Here is a 25,681-nt window from a genome sequence, read left to right as displayed (position 1 = left end):
ACCCAACTCCAATCCCTGCTACCGGTACCCACATGTTTCAATCTCTGGCACCACATCCCAGCACCATCAGAACTGATCCCTGAGCTGAGAGCCAGGAGTAAACCATGAAAACTTCTAGATGTGACCCAATAATTCACCCAAAATGAAAAAAAAAGAACCCACAAACAATATGTAATAGAAATATGTAAAACAAAATGTGTTGGAAATAAAATAATTTGACAGTATATTTATTATTATGATTCTCTAATACCTATTTTTCAAAGATAGAAAAAGTAAAAGAGAATATATACACACATAACACACACACATACACATACACACATTATGGAACACTTACCAAAGCATAAGGATGCATTACAATACCAAAAAACAATGGCTTTATAAGAAAATTATTAAGAAAATAAATCCTAAGAATTCTCATTGCAAGAAATTTTCCTTTTATTTTTTTAATACTCTATCTATATGAGAAGTTGAATATGAGCACAATAGCTATTGTGCTATTATTTCACAATATATGTAAATCAGCATGCTATTTGCCTTAAACTTACACAGTGATGTATATCAATTATTTCTTAATAAAACTGGGGAAAACAATAGGAAAGATTCATAAAAGCCACATTCTCTGAACACAATGCAATAAACCTAGAGATTAATAATTAAAATATAGCCAATAAATGAGTACGAAGGGAATTAACTACTTATGATATTCTAAATAATTTCCAGGTCACAGAACTAAAAGTGAAAACTGCAGGCAATTAAAAATTTACATTAATGATACCATTGCAACTAAAAATCTATGGTTTTGTTTTAAGCAATAATATAAGAAAATGTATAGACTTGAGTATATTTACTAATAAAGAACAAAATAGAGAAGCCAAATCTTGAGTTCAAGAAATTTTTAATGATCAAATAAACTAAAAGACTAATGAGCAAAAACAATAACACACAGAGGCACAACCAGCACCAACCAGCTCAGTAAAATCACAATTATTTTTGTTATAAGATATAACAATTATCACAACTTTCTTCATTCATTTTCTGATAATTCCATTTGCCATTTTGTTGCAACAAGCAGCATGAAATAAATTAGTTTTTACCTGGTAAGGGGGGAGGGCAGGGAACTGGGGACATTGGTGGAGGGAAGGTCACACTGGTGGTGGGATTGGTGTTGGAACATCAAACACTTGAAACAATTGCATTATGAACAACTTTGTAAATCATGGTGTTTAAATTAAAAAAAAAATTTTAAGCCAAAAAATTAAAAGCTATGTAAAAGAATAGAAATCATTTTAAAGCAAAATAAAATACAACAAATACAAAACACGAAGAATGAGAAAGGTGATATGAAACCCTCTAAGGAAGAATTTTTTTTGATTGTCAGCTAATATTGTCCCAGCCTATATTTTCTGTTAATAAGACCATTCTAAGCACCTTCTCACAAATCAAGCCTCTGCCTCCTGTATTTGAGAAATGACCTTGAACTCAATCTAGACATATATTACTCACATTTCAAGTCCTCCAAAGAGGCTTCACTGTTTCTGTAAATTCCTCTAATCTCTTTCTCTTCTGCATTTGTATAGTACAGCCTAAGCCTTAAAAGAAGAACAAGGAACATGATTGCCACTCAATTCCTCTCTGGCAAACCACATCGCCCAAAAGGAGAGAAAGAACAAAAGGGAGTGCCCTGACACAGAGGCAGGGTGGGATGGGGGATGGGGGATGGGAGATATACTGGGATTAGTGGTGGTTGAGAATGGGCACTAGTGGAGGGATGGGTACTCATTGTATAACTGAAACCCAAGCACAAAAATTTGTAAGTCTACAACTGTACCTCATGGTGTTTCACTAATAAAAATTTAAAAAAAAGAAAAAAGAAAGAAAAGAAAAACAAGGGACAGAATGTCCTGACCTCCTGACCCGTATCAGGCTGTCTTCACCGGGGCACCTTGGAGGGGGGCAGGATGAGTTTCCCTCCCCACCCCAAGCAGCATCCCGGCAGCTGAAAACCTCCAGAACCCAACTGGCAAGCAACCATGCTCAAGGCTGCTCTCCACCAGCTCAGATGATCCTCACCTACAGGGGAACCTGCAGAAAAACCCAGGTACGCGGAACTGGTGACTGAGATCTCCAAGTACCCTCGGAAGAGGACTGGGCCTCCTCCCCACATCTCCTCTTGGCAGCTTGGCAGTCACACCCACAAACTGCTCCCAGCGCCATATAATCTCATCAGTGGCGAAAATCCAGAGATTATGAAATAAAGCCCCTAGAAGAGAACAACACAGAACATCCAGGATCACACAGCTTCATTTGTGGCTGCACATCCTTTTACACTCTAGCCCACTGATGAACCATACACTTGCTTGGTTTCAATATACATGCTTGTAATCTTTAATATAAGGGTTTAGATGGCTCCAAGATGAAATACAACAATTCTTAACATAATTTCCTTTTATGGTGGTGGGAAGGTGCATGGTGGTGGAATTGGTGTTTGAACATTATTTGTAATGAACTCTTATGAACAACTTTATAAAAATTTTAAAAATTAAGAAAAAGAAAAACAAAGAAGAAAAATAATCTTTTTGTGTTAAGTTTTGCTCTTAATCACTTAATCACTTAACTTCCCGTTAGTCGTCGATTTGCTCGAGCGGGCGCCAGTAACGTCTCCATTTGTCCCTGTCGCGTGCTAGTGTAGCCCAATGGCATCTGTTCGCTCCGGGAACTTGAAGGGCCTCAAACCGATCGTTTATGATCTTGACGAAGAAGTCTGACCATCTGGTAGGTGGGCGGCCACGCGGTCTTTTGACATCCCATGGAATCCAATCAGTAACAGCTCTAGTCCAGCCGTCGTCTTTAAATCTCATTACGTGACCAGCCCATCTGATTTTCGACACCTTGGCATATGAGACAGCGTCCCTGATCCTTGATCGTTGACGGATGTCAGAACTCCGGATTCGTTCTCTCATTTGAGTGAAACGTGATATTCCAAGCATAGCTCTTTCTATTCTTCTTTGGGAGACCTGAATAGCGTTCCCATCTTGTTTGCGTAGGGCCCAGGTCTCTGAGGCATATGTTAATGCAGGAAGAACAGTTTTGCTCTATAACTGTTATTTTCATTTTCTTGACTAACAATCCTATTAAAACCTTTCCGTTTTTGTAAAGATAATACAAAAAAATGGAATTTCAGCCAGTTTCTGCTGATACAGTAAAGGACTGAGTTTAGTATCTTTTAAGGTAAAAAAATTATACCTATGAAACTAAATGAAATGACTCATTCAATCAGCATAGTGTTCAGCGTATAGCACAGTGAGAAACATGTTAGTTTTTATTATCAGACTCTGTTTCCCCCTCATAACTTTGTATAATAGGTGTTTGAAAAATTAAAGAAAGTATGATGGTCTCCAGGCAGGAACATGATGTTCAAGGTTACTTCAAGCAAACTACCTGCTTGTTTGAAAGCAAGATGATTATAAACCAACCCAATTTGTCACAAACAACTACTCATATTTAGATTTGTCTCAAAGAAATGAAAACTTTACATTCCTAATTTCCCTCTTCCCAACCCTCTGCCCAATAATCCGGAGTCAAGAGAACATGACCATGGTGGGAATCTACTTCTAAATCCATATAGAACAGCAGCTCCTTCCTAATCTAAGAAGATTAACTATATGATCTGAATTTGGGCTGGGTTTTGGTCACCTTAGACCCTCTTTATGGGCTCTAAAGTAGCCGCCTTATTCTGCTGTGCCAATCACATTATCCATACCTGTTATGTCTCCAAATTGAGTCCCTGGATGTAACTCTGGCTTGGTGTAAGATCATCCAAGTCCTACCCCAGAATATTTTATTTAGGAATATGAAATAAATATTCTCAGATCTTCTTTGGTATCCACAGTAAGAGACAAACACTAGCTAGAAAATGTACGTTATCTGAATTTAGAACTAACTCAGGTGAATGAAGCTGATAGGAGAAAAGGAACGAAAGATGAAACCACGTAGAATTCCAGTCCCTGGCACCCTGGGTACCGGAAGCCCCTGTGTACTTCTGTACTTGCCAAGATTAGAGGCGTCAATGCATTGCTGTCCTTCCCTAAGATTAATTCAATTCCCTCTTTGTCACTTGAAACATATCCTAATTAAATTCATGATGTTGGGGGGGGGGGAGATTTTCTAAGAAATTTTTATAAACTTACAAAAAACGTATTCTGTTTTCCTATGCACATTTTCAAGTTACTTTCTTACTATTTTCTCCAAATATCCTGAAGGGGGCACTGTTTCCATTCACAGGGAAAAAATCAACTGCACAAAATCTGTTTTGTTTTTCCTCCCCCCCCTTCTTTTCTTTTTCTTCTTTTTTTAAACAAAACTGAAGAACTGAGTGAATTGTATGATGTGATTCTAATTGGTTGGAACATCTGTTGAAATCATGCTTCCGTAGCGAAAGAGAAAACTACCATGGTTAAGAGTTCCCTAGCCAGCTTTCAAGACAGCTAAATCTGAGTCTTCAGTGAACTGGACAGAAAAGGAAAAAAAAAAAAGTGAAGATGCTCATAACAACTATTCTGTGGTTACAACTAGGCTGTGAGTTGAGAGTTGATTTGGAAGGAAACTCTAAGGGTAACGCTATTGTCTACACAGTGTTCACGGGAAGAGCTGAGTTCTTCCCTGGGGAAACTGAGCTATAGAGATAACCGGTGAACGCTTCCTTCTGGAATGTTCACTCGGGACAGGGTTGTGTGCAGAGGTGAAAGTGGAGCAAAGCCCCGCATCCCTGAGCAGCCAGGAGGGAGAAGACTGCATCATCTACTGCAATTATTCAAGCATTGCTTCAGACACTGCACCGGTTCAGACAGGATCCAGGGAAAAGCCTCAAACCTTTATTTGCATTGGTTTCTAACGGAGCAGTGAAGCAAAAGGCATGATTTACAGCCTCTCTTGACACCAAAGCTCAGCTCAGCACCCTGTGCTTCTCAGCCTCTCAGCATGCTCTCTTCGCCACCTACTTCTGCGCAGAGCACAATGCTCCCGCTGCGCTGTCAGTCCCTATACAAACCTGCAGCCGGACTGAGACCCACCCTTGTGGAGACTGTCTGGGAGGCATAGTTCACTGCATTCCGTTCTGCCAGGAAAATTCTGATAGGAAGTTGGGGGAGAGGTTGTTTTTAACTTTTCTTTATTGTGAAGATTTTCTAAAGTGCAAATGGGCAGGGGGAGCTCATGTTTTTCCTAAGAATAAAAGGTCTCCTCTTTCACTGCTTTACTGCCTCAGAGTCAAAATCCATTAGTCTGCCATTACAGAAAGATGTATATTTAGGGCAACTGTCACAAATAATTTCTATGAAATATGAAACCATTATTTCTTTTATATATGAATGCAAACATACAGCATTTACGAAAGGAAGGGCGAAGAACAAATTCTTGGTAAAATAATATTCTCGGAGAGGCTGCTTAGTCTTTTTCTGCAGCAGTCAGCTGGCATCTGTGTGCATTAGATCCTTATTTATCACAATATGTACAAAAATTCTTATTGTAGGACTTTAAAGGAAAACTAAAAAACTAATTAGAAGGACCTGAACCCACACAGTTGAATAAAAACATTATTCATATATACACTGCATCTATGAACCCAGAATACAGTAATTTTTCCAACCAAGTGCTGAGTGACAGTCTATCAAATTAGCAGGCTGTTTATAAGTTGCCCTGTCAGCCCAGCCCCAGACTGACCTTTGGTCAAAGAATCTGGAAGACAAGGCCTTCAGAAAATGTTCAATGCCCTCCCACCATTAACTCTTGCTTTGTTTCTTAATGACATCTAAGTCTCCCACAGAATTTTAGGGGAAATGCTGACCCACTGTAGTTCCACCCCCTGAAAGTTTGACTCTCGGTGTCAGCTTGGCCAAGGGAGCCTCATGCCTGGGGTCTTCTTGTTGAAGTCTGTACTCATCATAGAACCATTATCAGAACCCCTGGTCATAAGAGCACAGGGTTTAGCGTGGTTCTGACTTTCGTACTGTGAACTCACAACAGCATACTTTACCTAACTTCTGAGCCCCATACCCATGAATAAATACCTCTTTCTCTACTTGATTATACTCTAGTTATCTAGGGAGTTTGAGTAACAGTAGAATTATCCACTCTCAAGAGATGATACTTTTAAGGATGATACTCCTAAGGATTCTGCCACCCTTCTCTCCCAAGGTTACCTTCAGTGACAAAAAGGTGATTTAATACCCAGATGAGATCCATCAAGGTGATCTGGCCAGTTTTTTGCAAGAGACTACCCATATGATTCCATAGTATCAACACTTTCTTTTCAAACGGCTGTTATTCTCAGTCACTCTACAGTCATTTTCTGGGATTTTCTCATAAATACCAGAATTAATCCAGATATTATCATTGACAGTTACCCCAGTGCTTTTGTGAAAGAAGTGAGTCAAATGTAATTTAATTCAAAGTAATACAATTATATCCAATTTCAACTAACCTTTCAAGGAACCAATGAAAACACTTGTTTAATGTAAAGAATGTAATAACTACTGTGATCTAATTTAGATTGATCTTTTTCTAGATTCTATTGTACCTCTACTTGTCCCAAAATATTCTTATCCCAAAACTTTGCAATTGTAGGCCACTCCCTATTTAAGGACTTTTGAGAAATTCCCAGAATATTGCTTGTGTTTTCTTAGACATATTCTCAAAGTCAGATCAATATATTGCTTATATCAATATCAATACTGAGGCTTTCCATCATTCCAATTATCCTACAAACTGTCCATGCCACTTTATATCCTCACAGGACAGTGGTTGGTGCACAGCTCTGCTCCTTCCTTTGCCTGCAGAGTCTGTGTTCTGAGCCTAGAGGTTTGTCTACCCTTCTCTTCTCAAGTGAGATTGTCAATGGGCTGGCTTAGTAAAATCCAAGTTGAAATAAAAAAGCATTTCTCCACTATGCAAAATAATAGATCTCATGACACCTTTATGAACATCCGTAAAATCCCCACAGAAAGGATTTTGACTACTAAAGGTCAGTGATTTTATTTCTTGGCCATTTTGTTGTACTTATAATCCTATAATCCTTTCCCTTCATTATCCAGAAAGGTATATGGAGCACTGTATGGCTATATATAATAAAAGTGTATATTTCTTTGCATCATACACTTAATGCGAAATTAATTGTGAAATTACAGTCCTTGGATAAAAGTATTACAATTGAGTCCCCAACATAGAAGGATTTCTTGATGCATAGGCATTAGTGTTTTAACATTGATGTCCTCTTTTTGGTGTAGTGTGGAAAAATTGTAGGGCAAGCACACGAATAAAACACATAAGGTGTCAGAGATAAACTCAGAGTTCCCACACGCAAAGCATGCACTTCAGCTCTTTGAGCTATCAGATCCACCTTTCTGTCCTTTCTTTATATTTTCTCATTTGAACTTCTTAGCTAAAGACACTATTTCTGTTTATGACTGAGAAGCCCCATTTGATGGTAAAGAATACTTAGATTCTGCGTTTTAGCTGGTCAATAAAAGAAAATGTGCTTTTAAACAAAGAAATCTTTGGCTAAAAGTTTCCTTAATCATCCCAGATTCATAAATGTGGAAACTGATAAAGCACACAGTGGCTTCAACTATGCTACAAAGGTGCAAATTCAGTCCCATTCAGCTCAAACATCTAACACATCATAAAGAAGGAAATAAAGTTGAGATTCACGCACAAAATATTTATATCAGAGGTTTCATTGCAAGAACCAAGAAAGCAAGAACAAACATACATCAGGAAACAGAGAATACCACCATCTGCCTTATGTAGCACTGTAGCACTGCCCTCCCAGTTGTTCATTGATTTGCTCAAGCGGGCACCAGTAACATCTCCATTGTGAGACTTGTTGCTATTGTTTTTGGCATATGAAATACGCCACGGGGAGCTTGCCAGGCTCTGCCATGCAGGCGGGATACTCACGGTAGCTTGCCGGGCTCTCTGAGAGAGACTGAGGAATTGAACCCGTATCAGCAGTGTGCAAAGCAAACGCCCTACCTGCTGTGCTATTACTCCAGCCCCTGCCTTATGTAACTACTCAAAAAGCTTTGTATGCTTCTATGAAAAAGGAGAAGACTCACGGATCACTGGGTAACTATGTTTTTAGGTTTTGGGTAACACCTGGCATTGATCAGGGGTTCCTCCTGGCTCTGTGCTCAGGAATCACTCCTGGCGAGCTCAAGGGACCATAAGGGATGCCAGTGATCAAACCCAGGGTGGCCACATGCAAGGCAAATGTCCTACCCGCTGCACTGTCACTCTGACCCCTCATTGGGTAACTTTCCAAGGCAATAAATGAGGCCCATGATGAAAATTTCTCTTTATAGCAACTAATATTTTAATTAATTTTCCCTTTTTAACACATTTCGGAGAAGGGGGAAAATAGAACCCAGTGCCTGAGCATGGTCCTGCCTCACCTTAAATAGGACAATGCTGTGTGAAAAGCAGAATTTGTACTTAAACTCCTAGTGACTGGTTTCAAAGATGAAATTTGTTATTTTCTTTCCCCTGCTGTTTCCACAGCTACAGGATGGGGGTCAATAATTGAGTGGCTTTTTTCCCTGTCAAGAACAGTTTTGGAAAACAAGATGTTCACTGAAATTACAAGTTAACAAAACTGTCCTAAGAATATGCTAGATAAAATTTGTATTTTGTTCCTAGGTTTCTAGCAATTATAACCTAATGTTAATGTGAGGCCATTTACATTGTCCTAAGCTCCTGGCTAGTAGAAACACCTATCAGAGAAGTTTCAGTGTGTCATTTCAGCAAAAGGTGTTCTTAAGGTCCTGCCTGGATTTACCTCCGGATTCTCTGAGGGCACAATCAGAAGATAATAACGTACTGTTCTATATTATCTTCTAGTTTCCTCTTCATTTCCCCTTCCACATTTCATTTGTTTGTTTGTTTTTTACTAGATTTTGAGATTTACTTAAACTTTGTCCCTTTCGGACAGATATAAACCAGTTTCATGGTTAAGCAAATTGTCAGAAATAACCAAATTGAACATTATATGAAAATAGTTGAAAAGTCTTCCTGGACACACCATAATCAGTCCCTCAGACATCAATTTTATCAGATTTTTCCTTCCAGACTTCTAGAAAAATAATAATCGATTCAGTAAGGCCTTTTTAAGTCAAAAATATCTCCAAAATGGCAATACCATGTAAAAGCTGGCCTTAACATTTCAACGTTTGGACCCGCCTATAAAGCAGCTATTTTTTAAAAACCATCTTATTTCCCCAAATTGCCCCAGAATCTTCACAGGCTAATCAGCATCCACAGCAATTTGCTGGCAGGTTAAGAAAGGTCAGCAGTAGCAGTCCATAGACCAAAAGCTCCTGACACCATCAGAACCTTCTGCTCTGACTATAATAACTTCCATATTCGGACAAAATGAGATTTGACATGAAAAACTGACTTAGTTCCATCTTTCTTTGAGTCCAGCAGAGGCCCACTTTATAGATCAGGCTGAGAGCGTTGTGACCTCAGATTTATAAATATTCATAATGTATCTTGAATTTCAAGTTTCCATAGTTATTACCAAAGCAAGTTTCCTGGTTAATGACTGCTTGAGAGAAGATTTTTATTTTGCATTTATGGGCTCCATAATCAGACAACCTCATTTCCCATCATAATTTCTATAATGTTTCTGTAGAATTTAATGGTATTTTTCACACACTGATGTCCATGTTGAAAGCAATTTCATAAGGACATTGAGGAAAAGAGATTATTTCTTAATCCAATTGAATTTACTCCTGGAAGAAAAACCCACTTGAATCCTCAAATCTCTTTTCTTAGTAGAAGCTCTCAGATTCTGAAGATCAGCCTTCTTAAGATCAAGAATATAAGCAAGCCAAAATAGATATGATACCAGTACATTAAAAAAACATTAATTAGGCATTAATTAGGGGCTGGAGTGATAGCACAGCGGGTAGGGTGTTTGCCTTGCACATGGCCAACCCGGGTTTGATTCCCAGCATCCCATATGGTCCCCTGAGCATCAACAGGAGTAATTCCTGAGTGCAGAACCAGGAGTAACCCCTGTGCATTGCCAGGTGTGACCTAAAAAGCAAAAAAAAAAAAAAATTAACATTTCAACATAAAAGATAAGTTCTCTCACTTCCCTTTTCAACTTCTGAGTAAGTAGATTTTTATTTTCACTAGCTTCATTGACTTTCTATATTCTCTTTTTATAAGTTACTATGAGATGCACAGTTACAAAATTGTTCATGGTTGGGTATCAGTCATACAATGTTCCAATACCTGTCCCTTCATCAGTGTATCTTTCCCTACACCAATATCCCCAATTCCCCTCCCGCCACCTCCCCAGCTTGCCTCAATGGCAAAACTTTTCTTCTTTCTGTATCTCTCTCACTCTCTCTCACTTTTCTTTTGGGCACCAGTGGTTTGCAATACAGGTTTGAAAGGTTATCATGTATATGCCTTTACCACCTTTCTTTACTCAGTTCCTATCCAAAGCTATCATTTCCAGTTATCATTGTCATGGTGTATCTTTCTCTGTCTTAATTACCCTCCCCGACCCTTACTTGTTTCTAACTTTTGCTGAAACATCATTTTACCTTAACCTAAAAAGTACAATCCAAACACTCAAAACAAAACTGGTTGGTTTGTTGGATATGATAGTTTCCTGAGAAAATTTCCAATGCAACAATTGCCCACATACTGGAGAATACTAATGCAAATGTGTCCACCCTGGAAGAAACTCCAGGAATGTTTCCATTGATGTCAATCTGACTTCCAGAAGTTGCTGCCAATACTGCTGCCAAAACTATCTGCAAGCAAGGGGGTCCCCAAAACATTCAGTGCTTTATTCTGATAAAATACTTTTAAGATGTGAAGTTCACGTATTGTAAGGATAGGAGAGTTTGGTACTTATATACTAAAAATATGTTATAATTCAATAATTTCACTATGGATATACCTTTCACTGTTTTTTTGCGGGGGAGGGAGGTATCCAGGGATTACTTCTAGATCTGTGTTAAGAAGTCATTTTCAGAAATGTGCTCAGAGTTGAACTAAGGTTTTAAGGTTTGCCATATTCAAGAACCTTAAACCCTGAACTATCTCTCCAGGCCATCCACTTTGAACCATAGAGTTTTGCTTTTATTTTGTCTTTGCTTAAAGATGCATCTAGAAGTATGTGCTTAATATTAAAGGTTAACATTTTCACCTCTTTATATTAACTTTTATAATACTTGGTTTAAAATCAGAGTACGTGCCAATGGAAATAATCTTTTCAAAAACATTTTAGCTTTACTTTGAGGACAATTACATAGTAACAATTTTATTTGAAAAATATTAATTTATATATTGTACATTTATATTCTCAACTTTTTATTGTACCAATAAATTCTTCTATATTTTTGTTCTTTTTATTTTTTACTAAAATTGTCAAATTCTGAAAAGCTTCAGTGTTCATCATCAGATGGCTTTCTTTTTGTTATGCTGTTTTGCAGGGACATTTCATTATTACATTACTTAATTTTTAAGGGTGTCATTATAAATCAATGTCTGTATATGCTACATTAGGTTCACCTCTAAAAGTTCAAATCTTTCCTTCACTATACAATTTGTTTATAACATTAATTTCATCTTTTTCCTGTAATGTCCATGAAACCATCTGTTTGTTTTAAATTTCCATCATTACACAATGTCTTTCTTCATCCAGTGTGGTGAAATCTACTTTTTATCCCTTCAATATCTACTCTGCTCTCATTTATTACTTTATTCTGCTTTAGGATCAAATCTGTGTTTCCCAGACTTCCTGGAATCTAGGTATGGCCATAAACTAAGTTCTGACCAATGAAATGTTATATGAAAGACTCTAGAATAAGTTTCTTGGTGCTCAGGATCAGAGATGTAAGAGAGTGGTGTTGGAATATTGAGTGTCTGTAACAAATCATCATGAACAACTTCATAAACCACAGTGTTTATATAAGTGTAGGATAAAAGTTACATATGTAGCACTTTAGCACTGCCCTCCCCTTTTTCATTGATTTGCTTGATTGGGCACCAGTAACGTCTCCATTGTGAGACTTGTTACTGTTTTTGGCATATTGAATACATCATGGGTAGCTTGCCAGGCTTTGCCATGAAGGTGAAATACTCTCGGTAGCTTGCCGGGCTCTCTGAGAGGGGCAGAGGAATCGAACCCAGGTTGGCCGAGTGCAAAGCAAACGCCCTAACCGCTGTGCTATCACTCCAGCCCAACCCTATCACAGTAAACACAAATACTGAACCATGCTACACACCCAGAACTAATGAGAGTTCACCTGACAACAGCAGCAATCTTGGGCACTGGATTGACAGGACAGCACGGAGGGCATTTGCCCAAGGCTGACCGGGTTCGATCAGGAGAGATTATTGAGCATAGAGAAGAAAGAAGCCTTGAACACTACCAGGTCTGGCCCCCAAACAAAAACAAAACAAGAAAAAATAGGAACCTCTCCAGTGAGTTGTGTGTGCAGTCATGGAGAGTCAAACCAGGGAGAGAGCCCAAGTGGCACAGTAGGTGCCTGGCATGTGCACAGCTGAGTCCCAGCCCCTGCCTGCCGCCGCCCACGGAGTGCCAACGAGTGTGGTCTACATAAAAAAGGTTCTGAGCATCTGTGAAATGCAGCACTGTCTCCCATAAGTGAGGGCTTTGGCTATGTCCTCAGGAACATGTTGCCAATGTGAGAGAGGGAAGGATGTGATGAAAATTAGACCTGGTTTCATTTTTCCATCAAGAGACTGAGCAAAGTCAACACATGGAAACCTTAGCCATAGTTTAAGATCCCTACTTGTTCTGGGTTTGGGAGCTACAGTGAAGATGCTCAGAGCTTACTCCTGGTCTGTGCTTAGGGATCACTCCTGGTGGTGTCGTGGGACCACAGGACGTGCCAAGGATTAAACCAGGGTCTGCCACAGGCCAGGCAAGTGCCTACACCCCTGTGCCATCTGTGGCCCCAAGATCCCCATGAAACAGACATATGTATGTCTTTACATATGTAGGCTTTAACTATTCCATGTAAATTATAAAATATATTAATATAGAATTGATTTAAACATATCATTAATGATAGTTGAGGCATGATTATTACCATAATGAGATCCAAGTCTAAAATAAAATTTAAAATATATACTTTAGATTCCAGAGTCGAAAACATATATGTAAATGAGAATAGACATCTTATTGTATTGTATTAAATGGTTTTAATTCCCATACTTACATAGGTAAAAATCATATAGTAATCATCAATTGGCTCTTATTTATCTTTCTGATCATTCTATTTGCCATTTCTTAAAGTGTTGTTGTAATAAGAAATATAAAGTTGTTATATGCTTAAGGGGGCAGGTTGGGATTGAGAGGGAAAATAGGAATAATGGTGGAGGGAAGGTCACACTCGTGGTGTTGGAGCACTAAATGCTTGAAATATCTGTATAATAATAACTTTGTAAATTACAGTGTTTTTGCTGTCATGTCTCCCCATTGTTCATCGATTTGCTCTAGCGGGCCCAGTAACGTCTCCATTGTGACAATTGTTACTGTGTTTGGCATATCAAATATGTCACAAGTAGCTTGCCAGGCTCTGCCGTGCGGGCGAGATACTCTCAGTAGCTTGCCAGGCTCTCCAAGAGGAGAAATCGAACTCGGGTTGGGCGTGTTGGCTGCTTGCAAGGCAAATGCCCTACTGCCGAGCTATCGCTCTAGCCCATAGTGTTTTTAATAAAAATTAATTTTAAAAAAGTTGTTAAAGAGTATCCCTTAGAACAGCATATTTTCTAGCTAACTTCCCACACTCTGAAACAAAATACTACATTCACTCATTGGTTCATTCATTTGTTAGATATCAAACTCCTATTATTTGATAGTGTATTTTTAAAGCAGTAGGGCGTTTGCCTTGCACGCAGCCAACATGGCCGACCCGAGTTCGATTCCTCCGCCCCTCTCGGAGAGCCCTGCAAGCTACCGAGAGTATCTAGCCCACACGGCAGAGCCTGGCAAGCTACCCGTGATGTATTCGATATGCCAACACAGTAACAACAAAGTCTCCAATGGAGACGTTACTGGGCCCGCTCGAGCAAATCGATGAACAACAGGAGGGCCTTCACCTTCTTCATTTTTAAAATATAATGAACATATATTAAATGGTGTGAATAATACACAAGTCCTATAGATTGAGGAAATGAGAAATATATCTGAAGATAAATTTTAGTTTCAGTACTTTTGAGCAGCATATGACCTTGGATAATTTATTCAGACATTTTAATCATAACTTCCCTCATTTGAAAATGGGGCTATAATAATAGCACCTACTTTTTTAAGTCATGTGGATAATGTATGCAAAGTCTCTGGTTCAATGTCCAGCATTAGTATGCCCCAATAAATATTAACGATTGTCAGTATTATTAATTTCTATTGCTTTAACCGATACATAAAGGGCAGCATTTGTCTCACAAACAAGAACTCCCCTCCTCTTGGCCCTATTTTAATAAGAATTGTGATAAATTCCAAAGTTCACTCTCTAACTCAAAATTGAGTTTCATTGCATTTTAATTTTGTTTGGTTTCATTCTCTAGGGCAGAGGCACTTATGTGTTTGGGCATAACTAAGGGCGTTTGACTTGCATGCAGCCAACCTGAGTTCGATCCCTGACATCCCATATGGTCTCCTGAGCACTGCCCAGAGTAATTCCTGAGTGCAGAGCCAGGAGTAACTCCTGAGCTTTGCCAGATGTTATCCTTCCCCTCAAAAAAAAAAGAGTCTAATAATATGGAATTTCAAACACTTAGGACCTGGTAGGCTTACTGGGTTCCCATCTGAAAGATAACTCACTATTAAAAAGACCTCTTCACTAAAGCCAATAGGGGTGATCTAATCACTGAACTTAGCAACCACAACTCTGATGAATCATGTGACACTTCCAAAGCAGGGGAGGTCTTAGGAGAGAACCAGAGCAAACTTGGAGGAAGTGCAGGCTCTGCACAGTACCCGGCTCTGGAGCAGCCCTGGTCTGTGTTTCCACATTGATGACTGAGATGTTGATATTCTCTGATGAGCAAAATGACTGTTTAAAATTCTGACTTGCATCATTTCTCTGATCTATTATTTTGTTCATTGAGCTCAATGTTATCTCTATTCATCCCAGTAAAAGACTAATTTTCCAGGCAGGTTACTTGGAGACTCAGTGATTCAGAAGACAAAGGACTATGTCACCCTCTTTTAAAAGGAAGATCTGATATTTAGCAAAACTAGTGGGTGTCTCTTCCTCTCTTGGTATAGTAAATATTCCAGACACTAAAAGTTACTTTCTTTCTGAAGCATTGGGAAAGTGAAAGATCACAAAGAAGATCACAAAGGCTTTCAGGCTTATCAGGTAAGAAGTAACATTTCCTTCTACCTATGAAATCCCTCATCTAAATATCAGGCACAACTGTGATGTCAGAAATCAATAGAAAATACTGAAAAAAAAATCATTGTTTCCAAACCATACTACAATGTTAATTTTTTTCATTTGAATACTGAAACCTCTCAATAAGAATATAATTGTAATACTAAATAATTTGAGAATAATTTTTTAGATTTATTCTCTTACACCTGAAATGAATTTTGTCTGTTGATAGAGTGAGTGATAGGTTTTAATTTTAGCTGAATATTGACACTTCAACATTGGTCCTTTGATCAAAATGTGTCTCTAAGTGCACCATATTTTAAGGAGATCATTGGATGTATAAAAAAAGGTTTATATAAAGTATTTATCCCAATATTGTTTCTAAAAAATCTGGAAGTTGGTAAAACTTTACTATCTAATTACTGACATAATTATGGTGTCTAAGTTCTTATAGGAGTTACTCTTTCTTAGAATATGTGTTCCGAGTCAATACACTTACTAGGATGTAGAAACTGTTTAGCATTAAAGGGCAAACTTTCACCCAATCTGTTACTTAAGAACAAAAAAAAAGTAGGTAGGACATTGAGCTTATTTTTGAGGAGAGAATGCTATTATCCTCTGCAATGAAAAGTTCATTGACTTGTCACATGGAGGTGCTGTTCACAGTCTCAGTTTCTTTCTATTAACTCTCGTATCTATGTATCATCTTTTCCATAGTGATCCTTCCCGCTGGTAGACCACAGACACCAACAATGAATTTTTCTCTTTGCTCTCTAGTTCTGATCTTAATGTTTGGTAAGTACAGTTTTTCTTTTTAAACATATTTTTCTTCTTTGCGAATAATGAAGATCAAACTCCAGTCAAATCCATGAAAAAAAAAAAAACAAAACTTTTATTCCCCTACAGAAAGAACCAGGAGCAATTCAGTTGAACAGACAGGTCGAGTTGTCATCTCAGAAGAAGCATCAGTAATAATGAATTGCACATACATATCCAAGGGGTACCCTACTCTTTTCTGGTATATCCAATACCCCAACAAAGTTCTGCAGTTTCTTCCAAGAGAGACCATGGAAAATAGCAAAAACTTTGGACTCAGAAATCTTAAAGAAAAAGACTTCCCTATTGCGAAAGACTCAGTTCAGATATCAGATTCGGTTGTGTACTACTGTCTTCTGGTCGACACAGTGCCACAGTCATGGTGAGGAAGCTGTATAAAAACACCAAGGGTCCAGATGACATATTTAGTGAGACAGAACTCCAAGCACAGCAGCATTGTTCCCTCACAGGCTGTCCTGTTGGGATACTGTTGGAAGAGAGGGAAAGAACAGCATCATTTGAACTGTCTCTAATTCCAAAGGCAGAGAGTTCTTCCAAATGAGATGAGGGGAAATGGCCTCTGATAATGTGTCTACTCTCAATCAGGTCAGCTCTTTTCTATCCTTGAGGCTTCCTTGCATGCTATTTTGGAATTAGATTCTAATGACTTGGATTCCAGTGTTGGCTCTACTTCCCATTAGTTTGCAAGGATTTGGCCAAGTTAATTGATGTCTGGGGATTTTGTCTCTTTTTTTTCATCTGTGAAGCAGAAATGAAAACAATAACACAAATTTTGCATAGGAATGAAGTGAGAAAAGGTAGGCTGAAGGGTCAAATTAGATGTCAAAGCTTCACAGCACTAGCAAGTTTCTTGCTATCAATATTACCTTCTTAAAGAAACCTCCGTGCCTAGACCTGAAATATCTTTAATAGGACCTGAAAACCTAAAAGTTTATCACCCTCACACCACCACAACTCCTTCCCAGGCCATATGATCAATGTGTCATCTCTATGTTTGCCTTCTTTCTGGAAGACCCAATTTGAAAATGAAAATATATCAGTTACATGATAGATAGAAAGATAGATAGATAGATAGATAGATAGATAGATAGATAGATAGTAGATAGATACGTAGATATATAGATAGATAGAAATAAAACACCACTCTATTTTTTTGTTTTAGGGTCTCACCCTGCTGTGCTTAGGGCTTACTCCTGGCTCTGTGCTCACTCCTGGCATGGCTCTGCAAACCTTATGGGGTGCCAGCGATCAAACTAGAGTCAGCCAAGTGCAAGGCAAGCACCCTACTTGCTAAACTATCTCTCCAGCCCCATAAGCTTTTCTTTCAGGATGAGAGAATTTGGCAGCTCATAGAAATCATGATATTTATGACTTAAAGTCACTTTACTCTTTGTGAACTTACCCCAACTTTTAATTCGAATAACACATATTTATAGTACAATTGGTTTCATTATACATGATTTATCTTTTTAATTGATTTAGCATTGGTTTATAATTCTATAAAGTTTTAGAAGTATATTTTCACACATATGCATAAGATTCATGCAACTACCATATAATACAGCAATATTGTTTCTGGTATTTATCCAAAGGATATGAAAGCAATAATTTGAAATAACACACTTTAAACAAAATATTCAATAAAGCATCTACCTTATCTAAGATTAACATTAATCTTTCATTGTCTATCAAGTACATTCTGATATTTGCTTTCTTCCACCTGCAAATATATGCAAAACAACAAAAATAATAAGAGGTGCTTTTATACAATGTTAGAAACCCATTTGGCAGTCATTCTCCAAACTTTAACTGATAAAATAAAACAGAGATCTGGCCAGGTTCCAGCTTTCAGTGGGAGGATTATAAGTGGAGGTGCATTATAACCTTTTAACCTTTTGGAGAAAAGACTTGCAGGATCCTCAAATAGTATGAAAGTAGGGTGCAGAATTATGTACTGTAAGTCTAAGGAAGCAGTGAATGAGGATGACGCTATGGTTTTTTGTTTTGTTCTGGTTTGTGTTGATTTGGTTTTGGTTTGGGTGCCATACTTGGTGGTGTTCAGGGATTATTCCTGGCTCTGCACTCAGGGATCACTCCTGGCCATGCTCAGGGGACCATATAGGGTGTAAGGAATCAAACCCAAATCAGCCACATGGAAGGCAAGTGTACTACCTGCTATACTATTGCTCCAGCCCATGATGCTATACTTACTAGTACTGTATTAAATACTAGAAACATGCTATGGGGGTTGATTTTGATTACATTCATCAAAAAAAACCTATGTGAAGCAATGATACAGTAATTACCCTGACATTAGTAATTATTTCACTATGAATAGCATATCAAATCATGGCAGTATACACTTTATATATAAAAATATATCATTCTATTTAACTATATAAATAATCTGTAAAATGACTGTTATTGAACTTTCCAGAGAATTGTTGTGACAGTTAAGAGTTGATTTATTTCTCAGAACTCACTAAATGATGACTTTTAATTTAAAAAAGGAAAGGGTAATGGCCTTGCTTATCCCATTTATCTTCTCACAGGTAAACGCAGCCTCACTGTCTCATCAGCCTCCATTCCACTGTCCCCTCAAGACCAAATACCATGCCTTGAGTTAAGTTGCAGGGTTCTGGTGGAGAGCTGCTAGAACTTAATGTGTGAATTGTCAGTTAGTAACTATCAAGACCATGCTAGAAATTTGGGAATTGATGATGGGGAAATGATGACCCAGTTTTTTCCCCAAATGTTAATGCAGAAATATTTTAAAAGATTATTCAGCAGAGAAAGTAGACTATCGACCAAACATGATTGCCACTCAATGCCTCTTTTGCAGACCATAGCACTCAAAAGGAGAGAGAAGGAAATTCCCTGCCACAGAGGCAAGGTGGTATGGGGGCTGGGGGGGTGGGAGGGATACTGGGATCCATGGTGGTGGGAAATGCGTACTGGTAGAGGGGTGAGTGTTTGATCATTGTATAATTGAAACCCAAGCACAAAAATGTGTAAGTCTGGAAAAAAAATAAATAAAATGTTTTTTAGTGGAAAAAAAAAAACCATGGATATTAAGATCCGTGGTGGTGGAAAATGGGCACTGGTGGAGGGATGGGTACTTGATCATTGTATAATTGAAACCCAAGCACAAAAGTTTGTATGTCTAAAACTGTACCTCATGGTGTTTCACTAATAAAAATTTAAAAAAAAAGGTTATTCAGCAGAGTACCCACAGCAAGAATGACTTACCGTCCACCTTCAGAGGATATGAAGGGTAAAGAAAAGTGAACAGATACCAATTTGTGAACAAGCACTTGTAGACAAAGGAACAGTGTTTGAATTTATTCTGGCTACATATTACTTAGGCATCAAAGGCTTGCTTGATGTTACATGTAAGACTGCTGCAAATATAATCAAGAAGAAAACACTTGAGATTTGCAAAACCCTCTATATCAAAAATGACTTTACTGAAGAAGAGGAAGTCCACATATGCGAAGAGAACCACTATGAAGAGAAGTGGAATTCTGTGCCTGGCTCAGTACCACTGTAAGGAGTTTTTTAAGCTCTAGTTGCACTTCCCTATTTATAATGGTTAATATTAAACACATAGCAGACAAATGCAGCAACAAATCAATTGAGTTAGAGAATATTACTCTCACTCATTGCATGTGTAGTTTGAGTACAGATTCATTTAAGGAAGGCATTAAAAAAATTAAGTCCAGAATGAAGTAAAAACTTGAAGAAAGTGTGACATGCAGCATTTAAAGATATTTTAAAACATTTTGGAGGAAAACATTAGAAGGTTTTCTGAGAAAAATGCTTAATTCACAGATTATGGAAAATAGAATAAAGTTGATGGGTAACAGAAAAAGTGAAATATCTCTTCTCCTAGTTCCAACTATTGTATGTACAACAGAATTGATTTTCAAACTGCAAGAGGATAATTTCTAAAACACAAAAAGAATTTACAGGGATGAGCTGAGAGGTACTGAGGCAAATAGGAAAGCCCTATAGGGAATGAATAAGATCCCAAATCCATAAACACAATTGTGTTCGCTGGACACAAAGTGCTAGAGCAGATAATAGGTAATGCGGATGATGGGAATAAATCAGAATGACCACACTAAAGCCATTTTTAAGGGGCCAGAAGTTAGCACAGTAGTTAGGCCACATGCCTAGCAACTCCTGACCCTGCTTGGATACCTGACATCACATTGTCTCCAAAGCACCTCGAGGTGTGGCCCTAATGACCCCTAGCACCACTGAGTGGCCAGCATATCCCAGGCACTGCAGGACCAGAGCAGTGTCTTGTTCTTGGGCCCTGCTGAATCAATGGCCTGGTTGACCAAGAATCACTAGTAGAGCCCCTGAACTCCTAAGCACTGCTTGAGACTCACCCCCCCCCACAAAAGTCCACTATAATAGAGTAAGAATGTTAAATACAGTTTACTGAATGATGTAGACCCTATTTCAATATCAATAATAAAAATAGATAACTTTTATCAAGTGCTTGATTTATGTAAAGTGTAAGTACTAAGTATGTCACATACCTTAACTCATTTCATCTTGACCATAATCCCATGGAGTAGGTATAAATATTATTCCCAAGTCAACAGGTAAAGAAAAAAGAACTAATTTACTGAACATGATAGTTACTAAGAGCTCTCACATGAACTTAAGGGATATTAACCTAAAACTTGAATTCTAACTTCTACACCGTATCAAAGTGCAATATTACCTGTAGTTCTCATTAAAAAACCACCAGTTCGGTAGTGGCATACCCATTTTATAGAAAACTAATACCGAACTATTGTAGTAACTTTTCAAAATCCAAAATTTAGTAAGTAGCAGGTGCTAAGGCTCATATTTTACTCTATTTGGCTTTACTCCTCACTTGACTTTGTGAATAATACTACATTTGATGGATCCTCAGCTGAAAAAATAAAATGGCCACACTCAACCCAGATTCAATTTTGAGAAATGTCTCTATTAATGTGTCACAGTTTTATTCTTCATCCTAGCCTTTTCACCTTCATCTTATGTGAATTCACGTAAGCTATGGCCATAAATTTTTCAAAGAACACAAAGTTGAGATAGGTAGGAAATATATTACATCATATTAGATAGACTGAAACAGCCAAAATGAAATTGAATAGGGATAACTATATTTCTGGGAATAATTTTATTTTAAAAAATCAATTGCAATATGTAGAATGAAGGACCCTGGAATTAGATTATTTTTATGAAAATAATCTGGACATGTAACCCATTCAAACTGGCACAAGGAAAAGGAGATTTTCTGAAATATTACAGGTGAATTACACAGTTCATTTGCCCAAAAAGAGTACAAAACTGTGTCTCACATAAAAAGAAAATCTTCAATTAATTATTCTTTCTGAACCAACTTCTCAATAAATATATAATCGTTTACCCTCTTGGGAGACCACATCCTTCTGTTCATTTCTACTTCACAGTAACAAGTTTGTACATACCCATCTTTCATGTGTTCCAGTTTGAACCACATAGGGTTTTATAGTTCAAGTGACAAATACTATTGTTTTATATCCCTACTTCAAATAAATAAGCTCAATCTCTACCTAGTTTCAAGTAGCTATAGCAAGGGGAAGGAGGTCACTAGGTACGAACATGATTCCCAGATTAATCCCTTAAGGGACACTTGCAGAGGAGGAAGTGTGGGTGGCAGAGGAGCACCAAAAATGAAAAATTACTGCATGTGAAAAATAATTCTATGGTGTAATAAAAACCACTGAAGCAGTCACAGATAACAATCATAGATGAGTAAAAATCAAATGAATAAATAGCACAGCAGGTCCTTCAATAACATAATTTTTGTTCAAGTAATTTATTCATAACATTAAAGTAAATTACCAACTTCATACCCAAACCTGTTTTCTTTCTAGGCTGTTTCACTTAAAGTTGCAGTTTCCAAGGATGTTGGGGTCCTTGGGAGAGGAAGGTGGGCACACTGGTGATGTCTGATGTTAGAAATACGAGCATGAGAAACCATTATTGTAAGCCACAGAATCTCAATTGTAAAAAAGAATGATTTTTAATGTTGCAGTTTCCAAGAACTTAGGGCAATACTAAGTGAGGACTTACTATACTAATTGAACAGCAATTCTGAAACATATTTGAAGGGATATGAACAACTCATAGTGATTCCTAAAGCTAGCAAAGTCTTAATTCTGAAATAATACCACCTGAAGAAACTGGGATATCCTATAAAGAAACCCAAGATATTTATATTAAATACCTTTAAAAAGAGGGAACAAAACTGCCCTTGGGTTTTCAGAAAAAGATAAGGTTAAATGTACAAAATATTGATTATTCTGGGGCTGGACCAATAGCACAGCGGGTAGGGTGTTTGCCTTGCATGCGTTCAATTCCCAGCATCCCATATGGTCCCCTGAGCACCGCCAGGGGTGATTCCTGAGCGCAGAGCCAGGAGTAGCCCCTGTGCATCGCCGGGTGTGACCCAAAAAACAAACAAAAATCATTGAATATTCTACTTATTGGCTGAAACCAAAGAATCATTTGATTCTATCGCTAACTTACCACCATTTACAGGACTTGGGTAATGCTAACTTTGATTCTATACTTTGGGGTTTTGGTCCAAGTATTTGCTCTAGCGAAGACATGGCTATATGTCTTGCCACTAGGTGGCAATGTGGGCATTTTATTTAAGGCAATATGAATGGTTCACTGTGCTGGTAGTACTATAAATAGAGCATGCATGTGCATTGTGCAATCTCTGGTGGTTTGAAATTCTGATTGACTTCTCAAGTAAACATAAATAAGTTAAAATAATAAAATATGTCTTTGGAAAACTGATATATATTTCAATCTCTACAGGAAAGAACTGCGAACCTCAGCTACAGTAACAATGGTGAAGTCTTCGCAATTTTGGTTGGCTACTCTGTGACTTCAATTAAACTGTAAGTTGGGAAGCAACTAGATTTGGGAACAGAAAGACTAAATGGATATATTTTCAAAAGTCTGAGGAGAGAAGATAAGGGATTCCAAGTGGTTCACCTAGGGAACCCTAAGTGTGTGAGGGGGAGGGGAGGACGAGGGAGGTAAAGAAAAGACATAAACATGTTGCATTGGTGCTGATACTGTGTTTGATGTGTCTTTGAGAACAGGGGTAAGCTGCAAAAGTGGAATTCAACAGAGTCCGCAGTACCTGAATATTCAGGAAGGAGAACTTGTCACCAGCAACTGCAGTTACTCAGTAGGAATGACCACTTTACACTGGATCCAACAGATTCCCGGAAGAAGCCTGGTCACCTTGTTTATCCTGAAGATAACAGAAATGAAGAAATGAACTAAAATGGAAGAATGTGTGTTACAATAAGCACAGAAGAAAGACACAGTTCTCTGTCATTGCAGCCTCCCAGCGTGGAGACTCTGGCATCTACCTCTGTGCGGTGGAGACACAGTGTATTCTGAACACCTGGAGCCCGCACTCAAACCCTAAATTGGAGACAGAGAGTCTTCTCATTTTCTTTTTTCTAGATCATCTCTGTGATGATTTACATGTCATGTAAATTTTTCAAATGTAAGATCTTCCTCCTCTAGAACATCTCAAATCTCTAGAAAACATCATCACCAAGTATATTGCTAGAACAATTCATGGCCAATTATTGTCCTCACGTTGTTCATGGATTTGCTCAAGCGGGCCCACTAACATCTCCATGGTGATACTTGTTACTGTGTTTGGCATATTGAATACGTCACAGGTAGCTTGCCAGGCTTTGCTGTGCGGGCGAGATACTCTCAGTAGCTTACTGGGCTCTCCGAGAGGGCCAATTATATTAGAAGTATAATATAGAGTCTGGAGCTTAGCTGTCAGGGTATAAAAATATTGTTTCTTCAATTTACAGACTAGATGGCATTAGCCAAAGTACTTAATTTCCCCAGGCCTCAGATTTTTCTCAACTATGGAAAAGGAAACTGTTCATTGTAGTACCTAACTCAATTTGCAGGGATTGCATGCAATAATATATTCAAAGTGCTTATTAAACATGGTCCCTAGAACAAAGTTTCTATCAAATAAATATTATATTAGGGTTAGCTTCCTCATGAGTCTGCTGATACTGATTGAAAGGTTAATGCTTTAAATCACTGGAAGGGAGGTTGGTTTTAAATAACAAATATCAAATAAGAATTTTAGTTTCACATTCTTTTCTAATGATGCCGTCCATCAGTGGCTCTTCAAATTGTATTAGAAAGACATCAATGTTCCAGAGAGATGTACAGTGGGTAGGGCGCTTTCCTTGCACATGACTAATTGGATTCAATCCCCAGCATCCCATAGAATCCCCTGAGCCCCACCAGAAGAGTGCAAAGCCAGGAATAAGCCCTGAGCACAGTTGGGTTGGCCCCAAAACAGAGGGTGGGGGAGGTAAGGAGGGAGAGGGAGAGGGAGAGGGAGAGAGAAAAGAGAGAAAGAAAGAGAGAGAAAGAAAGGAAGGAAGGAAGGAGGGAGGGAGGGAGGGAGGGAGGGAGGGAGGGAGGGAGGGAGGAAGGAAGGAAGGAAGGAAGGAAGGAAGGAAGGAAGGAAGGAAGGAAGGAAGGAAGGAAGGAAGAGAAAAGAAAAAATTGGGGGCCTATAGCGATAGTACAGCAGGTAGGGCATTTGCCTTCCATATGGCCAACCAGGGTTCAGTCTACTGCCCCCCATATGGTCCCTGGAGCACCCACAAGAGCAATTTCTGAGTGAAAAGTCAGTAATAACTCCTGAGAATTACCAGGTGTGCCGCCCCCCCCCAAAAAAAAACAAAAAGAAATAAAACACTATTGAGGGACTTTAGAAAACCAAGTGAAAGGTCAACTTTGTGACTTTGTTGTATGGAAAGAAAAGTTAATAAAAAGTGCTCCTCGGAAAACTCAATGACTTCATTTGAAAGTTTTATACTGAAACATAAGTATCATTATTGCTATTGTTCTGCTTAGTCAACAAAATCAGTTGCACATTCTAACATAACTAAAATTATTTCCTTTAAATTCAAATATCTTTATCAAAGTGCTTATATCCACATATTTTAAAGGCAAACAGAGTTACAAAGTTCTGCTACTAAGATCTCTCAAAAGAAAAACAATGTCACACTCTGTTTCCCACCTCCAAATCCCAATTTATTTTAACAATTCCTAAATAAATGCTTATACCCTTAATCTTCCAGTAACTGATTTTATCTATCTACTCCCTTTTATATGGCAAGTCAGCACACTCACCTTCCAAATATCATTGCACAAACATGGGCTTAAATTGGTATTTCAGGAACTGGAGCAATAGCATAAGGGGTAGGGCACTTGCCTTGCCTGCTGATCCGTGTTCAATTCCCAGCATCCCATATGGTCCTCCAAGCAGCGCCAGGAGTGATTCCTGAGTGCAT

At 38.3% G+C, this 25,681-nt stretch overlaps 1 protein-coding gene and 1 pseudogene across 1 annotated transcript in view; both read left to right on the top strand.

The window, feature by feature from the left end:
• The window catches only part of LOC130041414 (M1-specific T cell receptor alpha chain-like), a 474,927-nt gene that overhangs the window by 159,648 nt on the left and 289,598 nt on the right, over positions 1-25,681 (top strand). The window lies entirely within an intron of this gene.
• On the top strand, positions 18,879-23,610 carry LOC130041166 (S-phase kinase-associated protein 1-like; annotated as a pseudogene).

Source organism: Sorex fumeus, unplaced genomic scaffold (assembly GCF_029834395.1).
Source record: "Sorex fumeus unplaced genomic scaffold, SorFum_2.1 ptg000098l, whole genome shotgun sequence".
In the NCBI taxonomy this organism is placed as follows: domain Eukaryota; kingdom Metazoa; phylum Chordata; class Mammalia; order Eulipotyphla; family Soricidae; genus Sorex; species Sorex fumeus.
This window is presented reverse-complemented; position numbering and strand designations above follow the sequence as displayed.